The sequence below is a fragment of the Peromyscus californicus genome, unplaced genomic scaffold, assembly GCF_007827085.1.
Source record: "Peromyscus californicus insignis strain IS unplaced genomic scaffold, ASM782708v3 Scaffold_22__1_contigs__length_63687245, whole genome shotgun sequence".
NCBI classification, from domain to species: Eukaryota; Metazoa; Chordata; class Mammalia; order Rodentia; family Cricetidae; genus Peromyscus; species Peromyscus californicus.
In genome coordinates this window covers 58,831,037-58,844,189 of record NW_026294525.1, presented here as the reverse complement: position 1 = coordinate 58,844,189, position 13,153 = coordinate 58,831,037, and the positions used below count along the sequence as shown (strand labels likewise).

General features: G+C 44.5%; 1 protein-coding gene across 4 annotated transcripts in view; it reads right to left on the bottom strand.

Moving 5' to 3' along the window:
- The window catches only part of Fyn (FYN proto-oncogene, Src family tyrosine kinase), a 198,093-nt gene that overhangs the window by 109,903 nt on the left and 75,037 nt on the right, over positions 1-13,153 (bottom strand). For 3 of the 4 annotated variants that reach the window (XM_052751429.1, XM_052751428.1, XM_052751430.1), the window contains one exon: positions 880-949. The exons of the other annotated variant lie outside the window; for it this stretch is intronic. The gene's annotated coding sequence lies outside the window, so the exon portion shown is untranslated. The remainder of the gene's footprint in view (positions 1-879; positions 950-13,153) is intronic. 4 annotated transcript variants of the gene reach the window in all.

Sequence of the window (13,153 nt, the reverse complement as noted above, 5' to 3'; positions counted from 1 at the left end):
TGGCTTCCTGGGGTTCCAGAAGGAGGCCCCCCAACTCATTACGGAGTAAATGGTGGAGAAGTGGCTGTGCTGCCCCCTGTGAAATCACATGTGTGTGATCAACCCATTCCGCAAGTCTCCTGCTGAAGACATACATCTTTTGAGTGGCTTAGCTTTAATGGCAAATGTGGTCCCCAAACAAGGAGGCTCTGTCACGAAACCTGGCTGCTGTGGAGCACCTACTATGCCCAGCATTTCTGAGCTCACTTATTCCCACAACAATCTGGCAGAGTGGAAACACTAAAGGCCTTGGTTTACCGAAGAATCCGAGGTTATGAAAGAACAAACAGGTGCAGAGTTCTAACCTGGATCCCCCAACTCCAAGGACTGCCCTCCTTGTCATCACCAGTGAGGTCAGGGATGCTGCGTCTCTGGGTCTCTCAAGCTACTGCCCCCAGCCTGGGGCAAGCTCCCAGGAAGCTGTGCGGCTCATTTCCCATTCCTCAAACAGCTAACTTCTCTCTCGTTTCAACATGCAGGCCATTGCGAACCCTCTGCCTTGGAGATGTTATTCTTCTGGTCTGTGAGTTTATTACTCCTATTACACGGTTGGCTAGAACATAAACTAAATTGCCAAGGGTGTCCTGGGTTGTGCATCTGAGCTTTCCCAAATCTAGACGTACTAGATTTCAGAAAAACCCGTATCACTTAATAACATTAGTTTTAAGAAGAAAAATGGCATACTGTCAGAAAACACCAACTCAATGCCACATTTAATTAAAAATTTTTCATTTGAAATTTAGTGCAGATTTGAAAGATGCATCGGGCACGGCAGTAGCTTCCCCTCATTGGCACCATTTTATAACTAAATGTGTTAGAAATAAATGTGACAACACTTACCCAAATTTCCACCAACTATCACAAACTTTATATACACCACATGTCTTCTAAACCACCGGTAGGACTGACTCTGAAAAAACAATGCAAATAAACACCTTATTCACAATCCACTTTAATTCGCCAGTGCTCATTCTCTGTGCCTCTTCACTCTGTGGGGTACCCATTCATGCAGCAGCAAACTCCCAGCTGCCCCTTTGCTGTGCACAGGAAAATGAAACCAATTTACAAATGATCTTAGCATACACTAATAAGAAAAAAAATATCTGTGAACAATTGAATCAATCTGAAACTGCGCTTACAAATACAAGAATTTCCGATCCTTTAAAACAACCAAAGGTAAGAGAACAATGGGGAAATGCCTAAGCTTAAACACGTAACATTTTCCCCTAGAGCCAATTCCTCTCCTTTTTATCACAGCACTCTTCCTTCTGCCTAGTTCTGGGAGGCCAGGCCACTTTCCTCTCTGTTCTTCAGGGGATCTTACTTGACTATCTGTGAAATAGGAATTGTAGGAATTGTAGGAATTACTGTTCAATCCCATCAACTTAGTCCCATTCAGGACACAGACAGGCTGAAAACAGCAGCAGATGCCAGTCAGTGCTGAGTGAAGGAAGCTTTGCCCAGCATGCTCCTCCTTGCCCCAGTCTGAGACCTGGCTTCTCACCTCTGCTGCACACCAGGCCCCAGACCTGCTGCTGAGTCCACATCCCGGCTGGAACACACTTCTCTCCGGACACTTTACCCAGTCTGCATCATGCCTCACTTTCAGAAATCCATGCCCAGCCTCCAGTCCCTCCCCCACCCCACCCCCACAACAACTCTCTTGACTGCAAAGAATTTCCCCAACACCATCTACACAGATTCTTCAGAAAACATGCCTCCCATCCCTTCCTATCACCTGCACATTTATACACGAGATTACATCAGCCTGCACTCATACTTGTCCTAACTTTATTTCCGAACGCTCTCAACCAGGCAGGAAGCAGCAGCCGCCTCACCGGCTGCTGGGCCTACACCAGGCCTGTGCCTTTCCTGGTCCCTTTGGACCCATCCCTACGAGTAAGAGGCCCAAGTATTTTCTTGGGCAGGAGCTCTTTGCCTTTCTGGACTATGTCAGTCTACAGTTTTTTGTTTGTTTGTTTGTTTTTCAGAATTCTAAATGGAATTTTTATTGTTGTTGCTTTTTTTTTTTTAGAACAATGTCTTTAGGTACTTGAAATTAACATGAAATGCAAAGAATTTAAGCCACAAAATGCACCCATATTCAGTCATCAAAATATTTCATAGCCTCATAGTGAGACACTGTCTCAAAAAAAAAATTTTTAAACAAAGTTGAGATGGCTTCCTTCAATATTTAAATGATTTTCTGCAAAAACTAAAGTAAATGCCATTTTAAGTATACTTAAATGAAAAATCATATTTCATGATGTCCTTGATTGTAATGTAACATAAAGCATTCACAACTCTATTCTTATTCTATAGACAGCTAAAACTATTCCATACAAATAACAAGGAGTGGATTTCTTCCTCTCTACGTCCCTGACCCCTTGAATTCCAGTCATGTCTTCATCCAAGAGCATGAGCTTTAAGCTCTCCTAACTCTCATTATCTTTTGCTGTCTTGATTTTCCTAATTGGTTTTCCTAATTGGTATTACATTAAATTTTTGTTTTCTAGTCTTTTACATTATATTTTGATATAATACTTTTTTTTTTTTTTTTTTTTTTTGGTTTTTCGAGACAGGGTTTCTCTGTGTAGCTTTGCGCCTTTCCTGGTACTCGCTTTGGAGACCAGGCTGGCCTCGAACTCACAGAGATCCGCCTGCCTCTGCCTCCCGAGTGCTGGGATTAAAGGCGTGCGCCACCCACCGCCCGGCCTTGATATAATACTTTATATTTCAAGTTTTAAGCATTTTAACATCTAAGTATTTTAACGTTTTATTCCTTTTTAATAACACTCTCCCCTATCACTAGCATGGGAAGGGAGGCATTCATCAGCACTGTGTGAATCAATCAGCGATTAAGAACACTGATTGTACAAGCCTGGCTAATATTAAATTTATCTCATCTCTCTTTGGCAGTCTATGAGGTCCTAAATATGTAGCTGGGCACCTCAGCATTCTATATTTAGATTACAAATGACTGAAGTCAGGCAACAAAATGTTCTCTTCCTTTTAGAGAGTGGATGCTTCATCTGTCAATCCTGATTGACAGGTCTCTGGGAACAGACCAGCTGTTCACGTACTCACTGACAAGCAATACCGTGGATGCGTAAGAGATAAGTACAATCCCTGCCTTCCTGGAGCATCAAGTCCAGCAGCTTCCGTCAGCTGGTCCAGAGCAGCTAGAAATCTCTCCACCTCCCAGAGTCTTGCATAGAAAAGAATGGTAAAACCACGTTGGCAAGGCCAGTTAGCACCACTTGGCATCTCCTGGAAATTGGACCAAGGTCTGACTTCCTGCCAATCACACAGGGGTGAAGCTGTGGTGCTGGGGTGGGTAGATCAAGCAGATAAAATGGTGAAAGCCCACATTCCTTCCCCATTGCCCCAGGAGTGATGTCTTTGCTTATGAGGCCAGAGATGACAACCACTCATGACCGCCTCTGTAACATCTGGCCACATGCTTCATTCCAAGCCCCAAGCATCTGTGATGAATCAGACTCATGAAGGACAAGACTGTCTGTCTATATTATCCTTTTTCCTAAGTAGCTTCAGCAAGGGATGACTGTGTATCTTTCGCCAAAAACAAACAAAAAACCAGGACAGTTCTCCCTTTTTAAATTTTTCTCCACTGAAAAATCAGTAATCAGGGCACAGTGACCAATGCTTTGGCAGAAATCTACCACTGGCAGAATCTTTCAAACCTAACATCATGTCAAGTGACTCTTAGGATACGTGGGAGTGTGTTCTTCTTCTCCAGTAACTCCAAGGCTGATGAGCTATCTACTGTAAGAACAAGGGGCAGACTTGGCACCTTACACTCTTTATACTTAAGCACATTTATTCCCATTTCATTAGGATTTGGACACATGATATTAGTTACCAGTCAAAGTAACTGAAGGATAACAAAGAGGTGAGTTGACTACTGTTTTTTGAACTGCAATGTGTGTGCAGTTATAAAGGAGTAATAATGTTTTTATGGGTACTCCCACACAATAGTGTATAACCCCGTGTACTTTCTGTTTCAAAGACACACCACAGGCTGTGTATGACTTCTGAGTTAAAGGCAACATTTTCAATGCACACTGTGAACAGGTATTGCCAATGTAATTCTCATCAATACAGGGTTATTCTCACTTTCTTCTTCCTAATGGAGCCCTCATACACCCTTTACCAGCCATGAGCCTCAGGAGCAGGGGAGAACGAGCTCACTGGGGTGGGCATCTGAATGGTATAGGGCTTTGCAGAACGCCAACCCACTTGGACACTTCTCAAGAGTATCAGCCCTATGGCTTCACTCAAACCAAGCTTTCCCAGGTGATCCATGTGTATACTAAAGTTGGAGAGGGTCTGACTCAAGAGACCCCCAAACTCTTGCCAGTGATTGGGTCAAAAATAAATATGGGCCCAATATAGGGCAATGAGACAAGAATGTTTTACTAGGAACATCTCACTCTTCTGAGAGAATCTCTTTCTTGTCCAGTGTTGTGTGTGTGTACGAGGCCTGGGACTTCCATGGCTCTTTCGCTGTAGCCTTGGGATACAGCTGATGCTGGAGACACGGAAAACATGGGGAAGCAGAGTGTAGGGCTGCAGCACCTCTGAGTTCCCAATGCATTCCTCATTGTTTAGGACTCCCTGAGTGGAGTTGGCAATTGTTTACTCTAGAAAATGTTTTAAGAAGTAAGTCCCAAGTCAATGTTATAAAAGGGACAGGATGGCAAGGCACTGCACTCCCTCACAGTCTGAAGAGACCAGAGCAGCACTTCAGAGGTTCACTTTGTTCAGGGAACTGACCCAGTGCTGTTCTGGTTATGATGACCGTGTCTCATCTGCGCATTTCCAAAAGCTCTCCAAGTCAGCTGGACTCAATCATCCAGAGGAAATGTTGAGCACTTTCCAAATTATCTTAACCAGAGTGGTCAACAGTTGCCTTCCCAAGAAGTCACATGGATGCCATTTCCTGCAAAGACAATGGGAGACTAATTGCTCAGCCTCCAATGGGGAAGATATGTAATTACTGAAGGGTAAATAAAGGGGAGCTTGGGGCTGAGTCTGCTTCTGGATCTGCTCCAATTACTTGTGGAATTGGGGGCAGCTATCTGGTCTGGAGAAGATCTGAGGGGCAGTACCTTATGCAGGCATTTATACCCCTTTACATGCCCCTGGTTCTTAGTGAAGACCTTGTTGAGAAGAGCAACCAGACTGGCCATTACCCAGAACCACATGTGACTTTAATTATCATTTTGATTCACATGTAAGAGTTATACACAGCTGTGGAGAATGGCAATGTCTCAGACATCTTTGGTGTCCTAACTTGTTAGCCACTGGGGGAGAGGGGTACTCTGCTGGGTTTGTCACGGTGGCCTGAGGAGACTGAATTTTCTGTCAGGGAATGAGGAGCACACTGACTGTCTCACAGAATGTCTGCCCAGCTTCCGCCTCACAAGCTCTTTTCCCCTCAGACCCTTTTGGCTTTCTCTTTCCTGTCCTCCATCCTCCTTCCTCTTCTTCCTTCCCCAGTTCCCAACAGCATCCCATGCGATGAATTTCAAACTCCACAGCTACCATTCTTGTTCCTGGCTTGTCAGCTACCTTTAGCCAGAGGGAAGGAATCTCGTGGCCACGGTTCTGTTCACAGTGCTTGCACAGTACCTGGCCTGGAATTTACAACATCTGCTGAATGAGTAACCAGAAAGCCTCCTCGGATTGAGAATGTCTCACAGGAGTTCGTGGTGCTTCCAAGCTCTGGCTTCTCTTCGCTCACCTTGTTGGCATATAGGAATATCTGGGGCACAGGCTGCTTAGGTCCCAACCACAATGTGTCATCTGGGAAGGATGTACAGCCTAGACCTTGCTTTTCAAGTGAGAAACCACATTCACTGCAGCCAAGAAGCTCTCAAGAAGTGTTCAAACTAGAGGACAGGAGAGATGGGAATTTTACCCAGGCTGGTGACCAAGTGCTCTGACTCCCAGCTCGACACTAGTGCAAACATGGACAATCTCTCGAGGGAACCTAATGTGTAGTAAGCATTCAAAAATACTTGTTGACTGGTTGAATAAATCAGTGGGCCTCATGCATGTAACAAGGGGTGTCTCTTACAGTGGGGTGCTTTCCACAAAAAAGTTACGGAATGTATATGACATGGGAAAGCTGTTGTCTCTTCTAGAATAAAGGGAGCAGATGGAAAACAGACTTTGTCCCATAGGGTCACTAAGCCACATCCATCCAGGAGCTGCTGGGCCTGTGGCATTGCTAGAAAATCTCAAGATAAAACAAAAACAGTAAGCCAAACAAAAAACCAAACCAAACAAAAAACCAACCATCTATTATTGACAAGGCTAAACACAAGCTCTACTTCTTAAATGGCAAAGAGCGAGGCTGAGAGGGCTGAGGAGTTCCTGTCTCTCCCTTCTTTCAGCTCGCCTGTGATGACTGTTGTTATGTGTAGCGTGAAGTAAAGGCTGGCAGCTTATGTGCACAATAACAAGAGATTTCAAATTCGGCCCTGACTCCCCCCAGCTACAACAGTCTCTGAAAAACTACAGCTAAATTGTCTGAGAAATCGGAGCTCCAAATGATCGAATACACAAGCAGTGAGCACACAGACAAAGCCACAGCCAGGACCAGGATGATTCTCCAGGGAAGCAAAACCACTCTGGCTGACTGGAGGCCTCCCTCCTCCTCTTGGGTGGGGGCGGGCGTGATTAACAGGGTGTTTGGGGAAGGGCTCACTGACCCACTAGCTAACCCGCCTGTCAATTCTGGCTGCCCTCCAACAAGCTGTATGGACTCAAGCAAGGCTGTGGGGTTGTTTTATGATTTTTTTGGAGTGGGAGTAAATAGCAGAGAGATGAGGAGAAGGAGGAGGAAGAGAGAGGGAAGAGCATACAGGCACTCGGCCAGCAGGAAGGAAGTACTGACCACAGACTAAGGGGATGTGAGGGTCAAACTATAAAAGCTGGCTGCTCTTTTTAATGCGAGGACCAGGATAAGACGGCAGACGCACACTGTGAGCAAGGCATCACAAAATCAGCGAAGCGCTCATTCTTGGCTACTGAGAAGTCGAGAGCAGATTCCTGAGATCGTGAAATATTATTATTATTACTAATGTTGAAATCTATATGCCATTCATTTAGGGTTAGAAATAAATGAAGTAAATGTCATTGGAACAATGAGTTAACTGTCCAGTGTAGGGTGGACTTTGAGTCTCTAAGACTCATTAGAATGAAATATATGTGTGCAATAATCCCATCTTTCTTCCTAGTCCTGAAATCACATCAGGCAGCAGGTAGAAAATGCGAAAATGAAGCAAATACTGTTTTATAGCAAATGTGAATTGTTTCTGAGTTGCCCTTTTAGGGCAAACTATTTCTAGGATCTGCAATCTAGTCTGATTAAAAACACTGCATTGCTCTGATGCATGTGTACCTGCTAAGCATGTCCCCTGGCTCCCCCTAAAGAGACACCCTGCAGTGGCTCCAGGGAAGGCTAAGAAATGCACCTTTTCATAATTACACATCCAGCTCAGAATGGAGGTGAACAGTGGATCGCGCAGAACCTGAGATGTAGGCGGTGACCACATCAAGCTTGAAAGGAGATGGAATGTTAAAAGAACATCTTACAATTTAAATTTTAGTTTTTAGTACCAGAACCTGGTGTGTCTCTTACATACTCAGTACACACACACACACACACACACACACACACACACACACACACACACACACAGAGGCGGTGGTGGTGCCTTTAACTCCAGCTCGAGGCCAGCCTGGGCTACAGAGTTGAGTTCCAGGAAAGGTGCAAAGCTACACACAGAAACCCTGTCTCGAGAAGCAAAAAAAAAAAAAAAAAAAATCTCATTACTAAATAGAAGTCGAACAGACCAGCTTTCACTCAGACTCCCAACTGCCCTGAGCCATCTCCAGGTCTGAGGTTCTCAGGGCACTTGCAATTAGAAATCTAGTTCCCCACTTGATCCAATACCCAAATCTTAACACAGCATCTCCTACAGTCCATGTTAACATTTGCAGTTACAGCATTGATAACCGAACACTGTACTAACTTTCTCTTTACCAAGAACTTGTTTTAACCATCCCTGAGGATGCCAGGCTTTAAATCAACAAACTTCTCATAAAAACAGAATTTTCTGAAGTACTTGTTTTATTTGTCCAGCTCTGGTTTGGAATCTGTGAGACTGATTTAAATCTTAGTCCTGTTAAGCTTAGTCAATGTGCAAAAAATCCTTAATGGTGGGAATACGAAGCAGAAGCTTTCCTTTTCTCCCTTCCTTGCTTTTAACAACTCTCCAAAAAAGACAACCAATTACCAGGACGGGAGAGATGGCCCAGTGGGGGAGGACCTTGAGCCCGGTGGGGGAGGAGCTTGGGTCCGCTGGGGGAGGTGCTTGGCCCAGTAGGGGAGGGGCTTGGGCTCAGTGGGGGAGGAGCTTGGGCCCACTGGGGGAGGAGCTTGCTGCACAAGCAGGAGGACTGAAGGATTGCAGCACATGGAAATCTCAGGACATTTTAGACATTAATTCTCTCACAAACTGAATCTTTAATTTTAAATAAGCAGAACAACTAGTACTTTTTTTCTGGAATGAATCAATAATCAGAAACTATCAGGTAATGCAAAGGACCAAAAGCAAGAAAAATCCTGAAAAAGAAAACAAGACTTTATCAGATATGGAGATTCACTACAGAATAACAGTGGTCAAGAGCAGTCATTTGTACATGGACACTCAAATAGACCAACAGAACAAAACAGTCTAAAGCAGACAGACGGTCACTCGGTCAATGTGAAGACAAGACTGAAGTTCAGTACACCGTACTGGGTTCATTGGACGTATTAAGTTGAATTGTTTCTCCCCAAAAGATATGCTGGAATCCTGACTTCCAAGCACCTTACAAGGTGACCTTTCTTGGAAACAAGATGGCTGCAGATATTGAGATGAGGTAATATAAAATAGTTAGTCCTGGATCCAGTGGGATTTTACTTTTTTTTGGGGGGGGGGGTGGAGTACCTTAAATAAAAGGACACAGACCCAAAGAGACTCCCAGGGAAGAATGCCATGTACTGAGGGAGACAAAGATCAGAGCACTGTGGCAGGAACCGAGGAGTGAGGTCAAGGAAGAATGGCAGGTCCCCACCAGCAGCAAGCAGAGGGCTCTTCCTGCCAAGCTCCAGGAGGCACCACGCTGCTCACACCTCAACTCTGAACTTCTGGCCTCTAGACTACATTTCTGAGGGGAAACATTTCTGCTATTTCAAGTCACAGGTTTTGTTATACTTGTTACAGCAACTACACACAATATCAGTATCTTGAAGAAGACTCTGCATAAAAATTAGTTATAGGTGGATGGCAGAATGAAAAAAAGGTCAAATAAAAGGATTTTAGAAAACAACCCTTCACATTTTGCAACAGGTCAAGATTTTTAAACCAGAACACAAAAATGTACTGACCAAAAAGGAAGAACAGCTCAATCTGGAGTATAGTAAAATTAAGATTATCTTCATGAAATGATATCAATACAATCAAAAGGCGAGGAGGAGGAGGAGGAGGCGATTACAGCACATGTCTGACAGATGTGTACACACACACACACACACACACACACACACACACACACACAAATGGATAATCCACCAGGAAATAGGCAAATAGTTGAAAAGGCAAAACAGGAAATAGCCAATACACACTTAAAATGTTATGGTTTAATTACCAAAGAAAAGCAAACCCACAATGCACTACACCAGCATGTACTGGACAGACTGGCTAACCTAACCAAGACAGACACCGGGGAAGGCTGGTGAGGAGATGGAGTGCTCCTGAGGACTTCTCACTCACTGCGCGTGAGTGTGCTCAAAAAGGGACTGCCACACCCAGGGGTCTAGCCTACAGAATACTGAATGTGCCTGCCCTCTGAGGCCCTGCTGGTAACAGTTTCAAACTGGCAACAACTTAAACTTAGCACCTACTACAGAAGAGCTGGATGAGTTCTGATGCACTCATATACAACCCAGGTTATACAGCAGCATGAATGAGGGGCATGTTTTATTCATATAAAATTCATAATAGATAAAAACCAGCCTTTGAAGTTTAAAAGCACCGTTACTAACTACTCTCGGGGAAGTTCCCTGCTAGAGACTAGAGGGGCCCAGGAGGAGTCTGCACTGTTTTAGTCACTTCCTTTCCCACCTGGCTGCCGCTAACAAGAGGAGCTCTCCTAAAAAATCCATCACCAGTGCACTTAACGCTTTTTCACATTTTTATGCAAGAACACAAGAACATTTCCATTAAGAAAACCCTAGAACTCTTGGCATTAACCCAAAGAAATCAGAAACAAAACAGAACTGAAAGCAGAGGAACGCTGCAAATTAATTTAAACAAGATAAGATAATCCAAAGATTTATCGTGCTAAAAGCTTCAAAGTGCCATTTCATTAAATTGTGGGTTTTATTCACTTAAGATGACTATCGTGTAAAGGCATTTTGTATTGTTATGTTAGGACGGCATGAAGCAGACAGTTTCGGTAAGTAACACCCACCATTTTAATTTTATCTTAATTGATTTTTAAGTAAAAATTGGGCTATTCAAGGCCAACTTCATATACATCAAATTATTTTTTGGAACCTTGGTTTACAGCCTGCAACATCCTAGAAGGGAAAATCTTGAAAAAAGGCATTTTCACCTTCTGGTGCCTAGAAGAGACTTGAGGTTTCCCTGCAGAATCACTGCATGAGACCAGTCCATTCCTGCCTTCACAGCGGCGCTTGGATAGGTGAATGATGTCCAAGGAGTAGTCTACTGAAAATGACCCCCTGAACTCCATCCCTGCCTTTGAATTTCCAGGCTCTAAGATGCTCACACTGGCACACCCACACTCAGAGAGTCAGCAGTGAGCAGTGTTGGCTGACCTCAGAACAGCCAGCCTCATGGGGAGGGAGAGGTGGCCCTTTGGTTTGGGGGACACCCTCATCTCCGTCTCCTGGTCAGAGTCAGCCTGTCATCACTATACATCCAACACAACGACAGTCCCAGGGACCCTGGTGTGTAGGAGGACAGTTCATTTCTAGGACCCTCTGGAGGAGAGGTTCATTCCTGTAATTAGGTCAGCACCCTGAGAATGAAGGGCACCTGCACAGGAAGTGAAACACACACACGATGGCTCTATCCCACAGCCACACATACTGTGCTTCAAGAGGTGCACAAAGGCAGAAATCTCACTCACCCTGAGAGAACAGCCAGGGAGCCTGGTCCCAAAGATGCTCTATTCTCTACACCCACAGTGTAGAAATCTATGTACCTCCAGCTACTCCACTTCCTTAAATATTAGCTCCCCAGAGGGGAGCACTTCTCACCTCAAGCTCTGCTGCTCTTGCGCAAGCTTTCTGATGCCAACCCTACCCACAATTCCACCAACTGCCAGAGGATGATACTGTGGATCCTTCAACCAACCACTCTAGCCCCCAGTCCTTGGCTCGAGTTCTCCTGACAGAAGAATAACGTGCTTTTCAAGCAATTCTTTATAATGAATTCTGAAAACAGAGATAAATGACAGAAATCAAATGTGATAATCAGTTCAGAATTATATGGACAAATCAACCCGGGCCAGTTCCTTTAAGAGCCTTTCAGTTGAAAGACTGATTCCTGCCACCGATGCGAGGAAGTCACAGCTACAGCTGTGGCAAGGTCTGATTGGTTTTGTATGGCCCGTGAATTAAGAATGGGGTATGCCATTTTTAAATGGCTGGAAAAGAGAAGAAATTCAAATTTCAGTGTCAATAAATGAAAATGTATTGGCACATTGCCACACCCATTTGCTTGTGTTTTGTCTGGGGCTGCTTTCAAATGACAATAGCAGAATTGTCTCAAAGGAGTCCGTATGGCCCACAAAGATGAAAATATTTATAATCTGGCCTTTATGAAAAATGTGTGCAAGTCCTGAGTTAAAGTAATTGCTGGGTTTGCAGAAGGCTGGCCCACCCATTAGAGTCCCTTGTCTCTGAAACCATCTTGTGACAAATCAAAAGCCAATCCTAAAGCAGGTGTCCATCCCCCATCCAGGTCACAGACACAGTCCACGAGAGCTGTCTTTCAACCTATGGGAAGCAGGCTACAAAATTCAACAGTTATGTCTACCATTTCTTTAATTAAATAAAAGATAAAAATTCAAGAACATTGGTATGGACTGAATTGCGCCCCAACCCTGGATTTGTATGTTTAAGTCCTAACCCCCAGTGCAGCTCACTGGAACACACATGCTTGGAGACGGGGTCTTTAAGGAGGAAATAAAGTTAAAGTGAGATCACCAGAGAGGAAGGGTGAACCCAGCGAAGGTCAGATGTGATGACAGAAGGGAAGGACAGACATCTGCAGTCTAAAGAGAGAAACTAATCAGCTCTTCCAGTCCCCAGAGGTGTGAGGAGAACCATTTCTCTCACTGATGCCGCACAGTCTGCAGTACCGACGGGCAGCCCTGACAGAGCAACAGAGGCACATCCACAGGACTCCTCTGAGGAAGTGGCCTCAAGTCACACAATATATGACAGACACATAGCAGAAAATGTACGAGGTTCTGTGTCACCAAAAAAGTTAAAACTGGAGACCACCTTGCTAGCGGCAAAGAAGTACATGCATACATGGTAACAAAATCACCACCAGAGCCATGCTGTCATTGGGCAGCCAGAGGCCATAATGAAGAGCTGAGGCACTCTGGTGCTGTGGGATGTTCTGTATGGAAAATGCGTTGCTCTGATTGGTTAGTAAATAAAACACTGATTGGCCAGTAGTCAGGCAGGAGGAAGTATAGGCAGGACAAGGAGGAGAATAATTCTGGAAAGTGGAAGGTTGAGTCAGAGACACTGCCAGCCGCCGCCATGACAAGCAGCATGTGAAGATGCCGGTAAGCCACGAGCCACGTGGCAAGGTATAGATTTATAGAAATGGATTAATTTAAGATATGAGAACAGTTAGCAAGAAGCCTGCCACGGCCATACAGTTTGTAACCAATATAAGTCTCTGTGTTTACTTGGTTGGGTCTGAGCGGCTGTGGGACTGGCAGGTGAGAGAGATTTGTCCTGGCTGTGGGCCAGGCAGGAAAACTCTAG